Consider the following 13334-nt stretch of genomic DNA (forward strand, 5'->3'; position numbering starts at 1 on the left):
TTTGACGTCTGGGAGCCGTCCCTGGAAGGGGGGGTACTGTGAGGATTCGCCTGTCCCTGGACCTTTTATCCTTGTCTCCTCTCCTCAACAGCCCCCACCCTTGCGAGGACTTTTCTCCTCTAACTTCACGCACCTGTTGGGAGTTTGCGATCAGCTCGGGAGAGTACTTGATTGCAGACTCCCCTCCAGTCCTTGTCGGGTCGTTCTGTACGCTACCATCTACTGCCGTTTCCTGGAGTGGGACATCGTCTTCGCTCTCTATACTTCCACGGGAGGATCCCTATGTTCTCACTCCAGACGTCGTGCCATCTTGTTGCTACCATCACCTGCCGCGTCTCCGGCGTGAGACGACGTGCCAGCCATCACCACCTGTCGCCGTTTGCCTGGAGTGGGACACCGCCTTCGCTCTCTAATTCTCTACGGGAGGATTCCAGTGTTCCCACTCCAGACGTCAAGCCGGCTCGCCATCGCTCCCTATTCCACGGGAGGATGGCGTGTTCTGATCCCGTTCCCCTCGGACCCCGGCTCGCCATCGCTCCCTATTCCACGGGAGGATGGCGTGTTCTCATCCCGTTCCCCTCGGACCCCGGCTCACCATCGCTCCCTATTCCACGGGAGGATGGCGTGTTCTCATCCCGTTCCCCTCGGACCCCGGCTCGCCATCGCTCCCTATTCCACGGGAGGATGGCGTGTTCTCATCCCGTTCCCCTCGGACCCCCTGTGTGCTGCATTGCCCGTGGGCAGCGTCTGGTCTGGAGGAGGAGGTTTCCTTGTGAGAGCTGAGCCGCAGAGCCCTACTCGGTGGTAGGGACGAAGAGGATCCCCGTTACCTTTTCCCAGCCTGTTCGCCCCTTTGTTCCAGGCCTCCTCACCGGGCCCCTGTCCCGGTGCCCGGCCTCCGATGTTGGATTCCTGTCCCTGTCCCCAGCCCCTCTCTCCGGGCCTCTGTCCCTGTCTCTAGCCCGCCTCTCCGGGCCTCTGTCCCTGTCCCCCTCTCCAGTGCCCCTGGTCCCTTAGCCTGTTCGCCCGTTAAAGGCACAGTGCCGCCTTTTTGTGTTCATGGACGTTTTATGTTTTACCCCCTTAAAGGCTGAGTGCCGCTTTTTTGTATTAAATAAATAATGCCCTGTTTTTGGCTAACTCTCATACCTGTCTTGTGTTGTGCTATTGGGGTCGGTTTCAAACCATAACATTGTCAATCACTATAGTGCAACTTTTCCTGCACGGGTTAATCTTAGTTGATTATTATCCAATCAAAATAGGCTGTTTGAGTCATCTAAGCCCCGCCCGTGCATTTTTGCACACGCCACACACGAACAGGGATTGAATGATTGACAGCCCTCAATGTTCTGACACTCAAATCAGAGAAGAGCTCCGTGACTGTGATGATGTCATCAAGTTCTCCGGCTGTTTGATTGATTGAAAATTGTATTAACAGATTGCAGAATGGGTACAATACAGTACAGCTGTAACAACACAGTAGGCTAAATTAAACTTTGCGCCAACATTAGGACCGCAGCGTGACTGTGATGATGTCATCACCAGTGATCTCCAGTAATCGGAGATAGTAAGGAGTTTGGGGGAGGATTCAAGAAACATGTGTTTACCTGTGGCCAGGGAGAACCGGGAGTTGCATTGAAACCTACCAAGATACAGTAGACCCCCACGACCAAGGTTATCGGACTACCAGGTCAGACGGGCCGACTTAGTCTCGCTCTGAGTGGGCTGGCTGGGGAAGACAAATGGAGACCTTTTTCATCAGAAAATATCGAAGGATGGATTTAATTTACAAGTGATCAGATGGGAGGGAGTCTATTTACGAGGGACACTATTTCCTGTAACGTCGTCAATGATGAGTGAATTTTTTTTTTTATATTTAGTAGCTGGTGTGGGGCGGTCTGTGTTGATTATGAATTAATTGGCTGTATTTTACTGCGTGCGTTGGTTAGCCCCTTCCGTGACTGCGCTTTCTATACTGTGTAAAAGCTGAGTGGAAACATTGTTCTTCTGTTCATTCATTGCCTTTATTTCATTTGTGTGTCGTTCAGTTCCTATAGAGCTGAGTGATGTGCATCTGAGATTGATCTGGTGATGCGTTCTGTACAACATCTCCTCCTCCTCTTCCTCTCCCTCCTCCTCCTCTTCCTCTCTCTCCTCCCTCTCTCTCCTCCCCTCCTCCTCTCCCCTCCTCTCCTCCTCTCCCCCTCCTCTCCTCTCACTCTCCTCTCCCCTCCTCCTCCTCCTCCTCCCCTCTCCTCCTCTCCCTCTCCTCCTCCTCTCCCCTCCTCCTCCTCCTCTCTTGTGATGTTTGTAAGTGAGGCGTGTGTGTCAAGAGTTACTCCAAGGTATTTATTACTAGTGCCTGTTGTCTTTAACTGTAGTGTCTGTCTGCTGTCTTCATAACCACACTGTGTGTCTGTACTTCTTTATTAAAATGTTTTTATCTCTCCCGTCCTCCCCAATATGTTTAACTCACAGCCACCACTGCCACACACATTGGGGGATGTTTTAAAAATATAATTTAACATATAATATAATAATTTGTGCTTCACCAAAAAATTTGGTCAGCAGCCGCCACTGGTGCGTGCGTGCGTGCGTGCGTGTGTGTGTGTAGTTTGCTGACGGTGTGTACTTGGTGCTGCTGATGGGACTATTAGAAGCCTACTTTGTTCCTCTGTACTACTTCTTCCTGACCCCAGAGAGCTTCGAATAGAAGGTGAGTCTGGCTTTTAAAGGTCAACGTGGGATGACGGATACATAGCAATTTCTTGATGTACTGATTTCACATTTTTTTTTGCAACAGCATTTTCACAGATAAGATAAACAATTATTACAATTGATTTCCATCCACTCAGGTCCATAAAGTGGCGTTTTCCTTTGAGCTGATGCAGGAAGGAGGTCTGAAGAAACCCAAAGCCAGACCTGAAGGTATTACAAACCTATTGCTATGGTGTATATAGTCTGAATCACTTCCCTTTATGAGACGTCTCTGGTGGCACATAGGAAAGCACTGCATTAAAGGGGAAATTCACCCAAAGGCTGGAAATGTGACATCCTTGAGTAACATTGTTATCAAAGAATAACCAGTAGATGGCGATCTTTCCTCACTGTAAACACTGCACACACTGCACAAACACTTCCTGTTACTGAGCTGACACAGTAGTGTGCTGCTTGTGTCGGGGTCTGGTTTTACTAAAAATAGCCAGGCCTTGGTAACAATTTTCACATAATGAATCAAACTAAGGCTTGTTGGCTGCAGTTTATGAATAACTGTCAGCATCTGATTATTGGTACCAGTACCATTGTAAATGGATTTTATGATGTGTTGGATGTGTGCTTAGCTGGAGCTGAGGATGCAGAAAAGATTCTTATTGGGGATTGGAACACGGATATGCAACAAAAAGATGCACCCGTCTTCAAAACCAAATCTTCAACAATACTAAACAACATGGCCCCCCTAAGAACCACCAGGGTAAAAAATCACGCTGAGCTGTGGATGCACACTGAAATACTGACCACTATGAAAACCAGAGACAAAAAATGCTCTGAGTTCCGTAAAAGTCAGTCAAAGCTTACCAAAAGCACGAGCAGTGAACTCAAGGCCCACGTGACTGAACTCAAACTGGAAAGAAACAGACTAAGAAATGACGTAAACTCCATGATCAAAACAGCAAACAAAAATTTCATCAATGACAAAACTGAGGAAAACAAAAACAAACCACGTGAACTTTGGAAATTACTCAATAATCAACTAGGCTGCAGTAAAAAACTTAAAACCAGATTTTCAAACATAAACATAAAGACGGACAACACGCTCATCACAGACAAGCTGGATGTAGCCAATTACATTTTCTTCACAAACATAGCCACAACACTGGTAAACAAACTAGCCTCCCACTCAGGGCATTATGGGGTAGGACCAGTGATGGGCAGTAGCTTGCTACAAGTAGCGAAGCTACATAGCTTAACTACAATTCTCAGTAGCGTGCTGGTAGCTCGCAACTTTTTAACCAGGGTAGCGTTCTCTGAAGCGGAGCTATTTATAGAACGAAGTAGTAACGTAGCGACGAGAAACGTTACACGCTACTTTCGCAGTCTAGACAGGAAGATCTGCGAGGAGAAAAAAAAACTTGGTTTGTTTAGATATGAGTGACGACTCACGATTGGGTATGGTAGGCCAAAATATTACGGGTAGGCCAATCAGAGGCAGGATAGGGCGGGACTCCAGGCCGCAAACCAGGAAGTGAAAATCTAAACGCAGACCACTGAATGAGAATGAATGGATGAATTTACAATAACAGCGCGAAATAATGGCAGAGGGATTTGATGTTTCCACTGATGGCATTGATGAAGATGATGTCAACAACAATAACAACACTGCATCTCCATGGCCCTACCTGGACACGTTTATGAGTTTGACTGAAAAAACACCTAAAACATATGTGTTTAGGTGTTTATTGTGTCAACCAAAAACGAAGCTGCTCTCGACGTCCCACACGTCCAATACTAACTTGAGAACACATATTCAGGTGAGCTGATGAAAACCCTCACTGTCTTTACATAAACATTGTCAACTGTTCCCAAACAGCACACAAGTCAGTGCACTTTTTATCAACAGCTTTAACTAACGTAACAGTCTGTCTGAGATAGGCTAGCTGCTATGAACAATATTATTGATTGAAAAGTGTATTAACAGATTGCAGAATGGGTACAGTACAGTACAGCTCAATACATACAATTGTTAAGGGGATGCAGACCAGAGAAAGACTTTCGTCTTGTTTACATCAGGGTCCCCCATTTTCAATTCATCATAACATATATGACACACACGACATACAGATAGACAGTACTGCTACATCTATACATTTATGACATATCAGATTTGCAAATACAGTACTGTTTGTGATACAAAAAGTGTCCAGAAAAAGAGTGTATATACATTTGACGTAGAAACTGTACATTGGAGGAGGTTGGGTTGGTGGGGTTGGTGGGTGGGGGCTGTACATTGGGGGGGGGGGGTTGGGGTAGGGGGACACTGTACACTGTACATTGGGGGGTGGAGAAAAGAAAAAAATAGGGAAAAGATCGTCCTAGACCAGTGGTTCTCAACCTGTGGCCATGGAATGTTTTGTGAGTTACATATCTAGCAGCCAAGGATAGTATTGTTTGTCTAGCAGTGTCAAGCTTGAGTGTTATACTCTGAGTACATACTGTAGTAGTATAGTTCCAATGCCGATTACCCCATGCTGCTTATTTCCGTACTTAAGAATGTATAAATGTTACATAGGATTTCGTTAATGTCTATTTTGTAGACAAATGTTTCTTGCACTTTTTCTTTGGCCAGGTTATTGTCATTTTGTTACTGTGGTTTGAGTTGAAACAGTAGTTTATCCTGTGCTGAAAAGTCTCCATTCCAATAGAGGGAGTATATATTTGTGTTTATTTTATTATTGTTTCACTGCCTTTTATTTATTACGTTTCCACAGTTCTTTCCTCATGTTAAAAGGATGACACAAAAAGCCAGACCGAGGGCTTGTTTCAGTTTTATAATAAACAATCAAACTGAGCTATTTTTTTGCCTGCCTATTTGTTTGGTGTAAACTTGATCACAAAGTAAAAAAAAAAAAAAAAAAGTAGTGCCGATGTAGCTAGCTATTTTAGCCATGTTCTTGTAGTGTAGCTTGCTACATTTCTCTGGGGATAGCTTCCATTGTAGTTTAGCTATATTTAATCGAGAGTAACTTGTAGTGTAGCTTGCTACATTTTCCAAGTAGCTTGCCCATCACTGGGTAGGACACATAGTAGCTTACTACAAGAACCTAGGGGTCCACAAAGACGACTTCAAACTGGAAATGGTAACAACAGATGAGGTACTCAAAAAACTGAGCGCCCTCCAACCTAACAAGGCCACTGGCCATGACAACATCCCCTCCAAATTCCTCAGAGACTCAGCAGCCGCCATCACCCCAGTCATCACACACATAATAAACCTCTCTATAAAACAGGGACATGTCCGCAAGGACTTCAAAATTGCGAGAGTAACACCCCTGCACAAAAACGGCAGTAAATTAGACCCAGGCAACTACCGCCCTGTTTTTATCCTTACCTCCATCTCGAAAGTCATGGAAACATTTTTATACGAACAGGTCGAAAAGTACCTTGCGGAAAAAAATCTAATCTACGAATTCCAATCTGGCTTCAGAACATCCCACTCCACTGACACATGCCTTCTCTATTTAAACGACCACATCAAACAAGAAGTGGACGCGGGCAAATACTGCGGCATGGTCATGCTGGACCTACAAAAGGCCTTCGACACTGTCAATCACACCATTCTGATTGACAAGCTAAAAGCAATTGGTTTTGATAGTCTATCAGTGAGCTGGATGTAATCCTACCTGGAGGGGAGAGAACAGATGGTGGAGGTAAACGGTACCCTACCCCCCCCCCCCCCCCCCCCCCTCACAGTGAGCTGTGGTGTTCCACAAGGAAGCATACTAGGACCGCTATACTGTTCCTAATTTATGCAAATGACATGTCGTCAGCTTGTGACTGCAACTTGTTCCTGTTTGCGGACGACTCAGCCCTGCTGGTCTCTGACAAGAACAAGTTACAGGTTGAAAAAACCCTCAGCTCGGAACCAGGCAAAATCTGCCTATGGCTCGCTGATAACAAACTATCATTACACATGGGCAAAACAGAGTCCATTCTCTTCGGCTCAAATAACAAACTCAGCAAGACCGACGGCTTCTCAGTTACAGTGGGTGACAATATTGTCACAAGGAAAGAAGAAATTACCTACCTGGGTTCCATCCTAGAGACAAATCTTTCCTGTGACAAAATGGCATCCAATGTAAAAAGTCAACCAACAAACTCGATTCTTGTACCGGATCTCCTCACTGGTAAACAAGAATACCCTGAAGACTCTGGCAGGAGCACTCATTCAAGGGTACTACGACTATGCTTGCACCTCATGGTACCAAAGCACATCAAAGGCACTAAAAACTAAATTACAAACATCTCAAAACAAACTGGTCAGACTACTGCTTGACCTTACTCCTAGAACCCACCTCACCCCTGCCCACTTTGACAACCTAGGATGGCATAGAGTAGACAACAGAGTACAGCAACTTGCAATGGGCCTGGTCTACAAGATACACTACACGACCAAGGTACCCATGTACATGTTAAAATACTTCCCAAAGGTCAGTGAATACCACAATCACAACACCAGAGGGAGCTCCACAAATCATGTTAAACCCAGATTGGCTCAAACAAGGGACTAAACACGTTTCGCAATTATGCCACATCAATGTGGAACGCCCTACCCAAAGCTGTAAAGGAATGTGAATCACTACCCACTTTCAAAAACACTCTCAAAGAACACCTACGGGAGACTGCAATTTGAAACTGGCCCCTTTAAATGTCCTAACCCAACCCCCTCCAATGTACAGTAAATGACCAAGTATGGTTTTGTCAATATTCCAATGTACAGTTTTGCTTGTACAGTTGTACAGTGTCCCCCACCCACCCACCCCTCCTACCCAATCTAATCTGATTACTCTCAGTTACTTTGAAACAGTTTACCTCCACAATCATACAATGTGAATGAATGGGCTGTAAAGAGTATTATTATTATTATTATTATTATTATTATTATTATTATTATTATTATTATTATTATTATTATTATTATTATTATTATTATTATTATTATTATTATTATTATTATTATTATTATTATTATTATTATTATTATTATTATTATTATTATTATTTATTTAAATAAATTGGTGTAAAACTATATTTTATACTATAAGCCATTGGTTCTGAAAGTGGGGTCCTTGAGGAACTTCCAGGTGTTATGGTTTGACACCGACCCCAAACGCAAACGGCACAGAGAGAGTTGTTTCAGAGTTAGCCAAAATCAAGGGCGGGTTTATTTACTGAGTAAACAGAAAGAATTTGGTGGAGAACAGAACAAACTGGGAAACAGGCATGTGAGGAATGTTTGCTGCTCTGCAGCTTCTCCCGGGGGGTTACGTTTGTGGAATCTGTCCGTGACGTCTGAGCCGCTCTGCAGAATCCTCCCAGCATATACTCCGGGGTGGAGGCGGACAGGGAGAGAGAGTCCGAGTTAGCTCAGTGCACAATTGAAAACTGACAGGTGACAGGTGAAGTGACTTGTCCAAACAAATAAATCCAAGTGACAGAATCTTCGGTGTGAAACACACAGTGAGCAATGTCCAAACAATAAATCCAAGTGACAGAATCTTCGGTGTGAAACACACAGTGAGCAATGTCCAAACAATAATAAATCCAAAGTGAATATCCAACAGGCAAAAAGGGTGAGAACAGTCTGAACGAAAAACAGGATCTCTTCAGTGCTTTAACACACACAAAAAACGATTGAATCCAAAAGACTGTCTTACAAAAACTCACCAGAGCGCTGTGCGTGAAGCGGGCAGATCAAACAGGGCGAGCGCTTCGTAACGGGGAAGCAGGTTCTCCAAACGGAATATTTCTCGAGAGTCCTGGAGGCAAAGAACAGGGAAAGCAGCGACGGAAGGAAACGGCAAATGCAGAGAATATTTCAGAACGATCCAACATCAATAATAGGGGAATCAGGGTATATAAAGCCAAGGGGTGCTTAATGACAAGCTGTGACAGCTGCGGGATGAGATTGATCATTGCTCCAGAAGCGTGTGGTTGGGGGAGCACCAATCAAACGGCATCTACAGGAAGAAGCGTGTGGAGAGGAGAATGCAATTAATTAACCGAAATATCTTAAAGGAACAGAGCGAGTGGGTGAGCAGCGGACAAAACCTCACACCAGGGGGTCCCTAGAAACATGATGAATCTGTATACAATACAATATCACTCATAATCTCTAGAAGTTAACCTCAATTAAATAATGTATACAATATCACTCATAATCTCTAGAAGTTAAACTCAATTAAATAATGTATACAATATCACTAATAATCTCTAGAAGTTAAACTCAATTAAATAATGTATACAATATCACTAATAATCTCTAGAAGTTAAACTCAATTAAATAATGTATACAATATCACTAATAATCTCTAGAAGTTAAACTCAATTAAATAATGTATACAATATCACTAATAATCTCTAGAAGTTAAACTCAATTAAATAATGTATACAATATCACTAATAATCTCTAGAAGTTAAACTCAATTAAATAATGTATACAATATCACTAATAATCTCTAGAAGTTAAACTCAATTAAATAATGTATACAATATCACTAATAATCTCTAGAAGTTAAACTCAATTAAATAATGTATACAATATCACTAATAATCTCTAGAAGTTAAACCCAATTTAGCGAATGTATACAAATCTATGTCATAGTTTTCACTCTCTCCTCTGTCATCTTCGCATCTAGACAGTAATGGAATTCTCAACTAAAGCACACTGTATCTAACAATAAATATCCATTTGGGGTCCTCTGGGACAGAATCTTATGAAATGGGCGGGTCCCTATTACTCCAAGATCTCAAATAAAGGGGTTATAGCATGCGGGTTAAGTGATCATTATATGATATTCTGTACCCGCAAAAAACTAAAACAAAAGGCTGGCTGCCACAAAACAGTCACATCTAGAGACCTCAAAACCTACTCTAGCGAGGCCTTCAACCTTGAACTGGAGAGTCTGGACTGGTCAGATGAACTCAATGGTACACTGGTTGACGAAACATGGCTAGGTTTCAAAACCAAATTCTCAGCAATACTAAACGACATGGCCCCCCTAAGAACCACCAGGGTAAAAAATCGCGCTGAGCCGTGGATGCACTCCGAAATACTGGCCGCTATGAAAACCAGAGACAAAAAATGCTCTGAGTTTCGTAAAAGTCAGTCAAAGCTTACTAAAAGCACGAGCAGTGAACTCCAAGCCCACGTGACTGAACTCAAACTAGAAAGAAACAGACTAAGAAACGACGTAAACTCCATGATCAAAACTGCAAAAAAGAATTTCATCAATGACAAAACTGAGGAAAACAAAAACAAACCACGTGAACTTTGGAAATTACTCAATAATCAACTAGGATGCAGTAAAAAACTTAAAACCAGATTCTCAAACATAAACATAAAAACGGACAACACGCTCATCACAGACAAGCTGGATGTAGCCAATTACTTAAACATTTTCTTCACAAACATAGCCACAACACTGGTAAACAAACTACCCTCCCACTCAGGGCTTTATGGGGTAGAACACATAGTAGCTTACTACAAAAACCTAGGGGTCCGCAAGGACGACTTCAAGCTGGAAATGGTAACAACAGATGAGGTACTCAATAAACTGAGCGCCCTCCAACCTAACAAGGCCACTGGCCATGACAACATCCCCTCCAAATTCCTCAGAGACTCAGCAGCCGCCATCACACCAATCATCACACACATAATAAACCTCTCCATAAAACAGGGACACGTCCCCAAGGACTTCAAAATTGCGAGGGTGACCCCTCTGCACAAAAAGGGCAGCAAATTAGACCCAGGCAACTACCGCCCTGTTTCTATTCTCACCTCCATCTCGAAAGTCATGGAAAAAATAGTCTACGAACAGGTCGAAAAGTACCTAGCGGAAAAAAATCTAATCTACGAATTCCAATCTGGCTTCAGAACATCCCACTCCACTGACACATGCCTTCTCTATTTGAATGACCACATCAAACAAGAGGTGGACGCAGGCAAATACTGCGGCATGGTCATGCTGGACCTACAAAAGGCCTTTGACACGGTCAATCACTCCATTCTGATTGACAAGCTAAAAGCAATTGGTTTTGATAGTCTATCAGTGAGCTGGATGCAATCCTACCTTGAGGGGAGGGAACAGATGGTGGAGGTAAACGGTACTCTATCCCCCCCCCTCACAGTGAGCTGTGGTGTTCCACAAGGAAGCATACTAGGACCGCTACTGTTCCTAATTTATGCAAATGACATGTCGTCAGCTTGTGACTGCAACTTGTTCCTGTTTGCGGACGACTCAGCCCTGCTGGTCTCTGACAAGAACAAGTTACAGGTTGAAAAAACCCTCAGCTCGGAACTAGGCAGAATCTGCATATGGCTCGCTGATAACAAACTATCATTACACATGGGCAAAACAGAGTCCATTCTCTTCGGTTCAAATAACAAACTCAGCAAGACCGACGGCTTCTCAGTTACAGTGGGTGACAATATTGTCACAAGGAAAGATGAAATTACCTACCTGGGTTCCATCCTAGAGGCTAATCTCTCCTGTGACAAAATGGCATCCAATGTAATAAAAAAAGTCAACCAACGAACTCGATTCTTGTACCGGATCTCCTCTCTGGTAAACAAGAACACCCTGAAGACTCTGGCAGGAGCACTCATTCAGGGGTACTACGACTATGCTTGCACCTCATGGTACCAAAGCACCTCAAAGACGCTAAAAACAAAATTACAAACATCTCAAAACAAACTGGTCAGACTACTGCTTGACCTTACTCCTAGAACCCACCTCACCCCTGCCCACTTTGACAACCTAGGATGGCTTAGAGTAGACGACAGAGTACAACAACTTGCAATGGGCCTGGTCTACAAGATACACTACACGACCAAGGTACCCATGTACATGTCAAAATACTTCCCAAAGGTCAGTGAATACCACGATCACAACACCAGAGGGAGCTCCACAAATCATGTTAAACCCAGATTCGGCTCAAATAAGGGACTAAACACGTTTCGCAATTATGCCACATCAATGTGGAACGCCCTACCCAAAGCTGTAAAGGAATGTGGATCACTACCCACTTTCAAAACCTCTCTCAAGGGACACCTACGGGAGACTGCAATTCAACACTGGCCCCTGTAAATATCCTAACCCAACCCCCTCCAATGTACAGTCATTTACCTAGTATGGTTTTGTCAATAGTTCAATGTACAATTGTGTTTGTTTGTACAGTGTCTCCTCCCCCCCCCCCTCAATGTACAGTGTTACTTGTTTATACAGTGTGCCCCCCCGCCCCCCCCCCCCCCCCCCCCCAACCACCTCCAATGTAAATTACCCAGTATGGTTGTCAATATCCCAATGTACCCAACCCCCCCCCCACCCAACCTCCTCCAATGTACAGTTTCTACGTCAAATGTATATACTCCCTTTTCTTGACTCCTTCTGTATCACAAAAAGTACTGTATTTGCAAATCTGGTATGTCATAAATGTATAGATGTAGCAGTACTGACTATCTGTATGTCATGTATGTCATATATGTCTATATGAATTGAAAATGGGGGACCCTGATGGAAACAAGACAAACGTCTTTCTCAGGTCTGCATCCCCTTAACAATTGTATGTATTGAGCCGTACTGTATTGTACCCATTCTGCAATCTGTTAAATAAAGTTTTCATTCATTCATTCATTCACTCATCATACTGGGGGTCCTTTACATGAAAAGGTTTGAGAACCATTGCTATAACTTGCTACCCGTATTCAGATTTTTGATGGGGTAAGAATTTTTGGAATGTTCTAAAAAGCAAGTTTTCCACCTACAAACCAAACTCCTTAAGAATGTATGTGAATATACGACACATTTATATGGTCCAAAAGAACTTCATACACGGATCGGAGCCTCTTACTGTACCACAATCTCCATCTCAATTCTCTACAGTTGTCGTCAACCTGAACCTCAAGTCCACTCTGCGGGTCCTGTACAATCTGTTCACTAACTACAAGAACTCGGAGTGACATCGGAGTGACATCGGAGTGACATCGGAGTGACATCGGAGTGACGTGGCCGTGCCCTGGCTGTGTTTCTCCCCCTGACAGCCCACACCACGGTCTGGACACAGAGGAGACCAAATGAGGTTGAAGTCATTGCCAAGTGATGCAGAGAGACCCAGGGGGACATAACCTGAAATAACTGAGAAAGTTACCACTGCCTAATGCATTTTAGACCCATGGTTGAATTATTGAGTGAGTGAGAATGAGTCAGCATCTACGTCGCGAGGAGACGCGTGTCAACCGAATGTCTCACCACTAGCTTGTTTACCCGTGTCTATCTGGAAATAAATGTTTGAATTGAAATGTTGTGTTTTCATTATGTTTCACACTTTTATTTTTAGACTTGCTTACGTATTTTGAGAGAGAGAGAGAGAGAGAGAGAGAGAGAGAGAGAGAGAGAGAGAGAGAGAGAGAGAGAGAGAGAGAGGCTTTTGGTTTAGCTAAAGGAATTAGGGGTTTATTTTAGGCCCTTGTTTTCTCATCTAGTCCCTTGGTTACCATGGTTACCTCCCCTTTCCCAAATTGCTCCTTCGCCGGGCTCATGGGTGGTCCGCTTTCCCCC

The 13334-nt window shown here is 43.7% G+C and overlaps 1 pseudogene across 1 annotated transcript in view; it reads left to right on the forward strand.

Annotated features, from left to right (window-relative positions):
• Positions 1 to 12768, forward strand: part of LOC311245426 (beta-parvin-like) — a 35016-nt pseudogene extending 22248 nt beyond the window's left edge. The window contains exons 8-10 of the transcript in view: positions 2615 to 2716; positions 2856 to 2928; positions 12660 to 12768. The product of the transcript in view is annotated as a beta-parvin-like (transcript). The remainder of the gene's footprint in view (positions 1 to 2614; positions 2717 to 2855; positions 2929 to 12659) is intronic.
• Positions 12769 to 13334: the final 566 nt, after the last annotated feature.

Source organism: Notolepis coatsorum, assembly GCF_963971535.1.
Source record: "Notolepis coatsorum genome assembly, chromosome: 18".
In the NCBI taxonomy this organism is placed as follows: Eukaryota; Metazoa; Chordata; class Actinopteri; order Aulopiformes; family Paralepididae; genus Notolepis; species Notolepis coatsorum.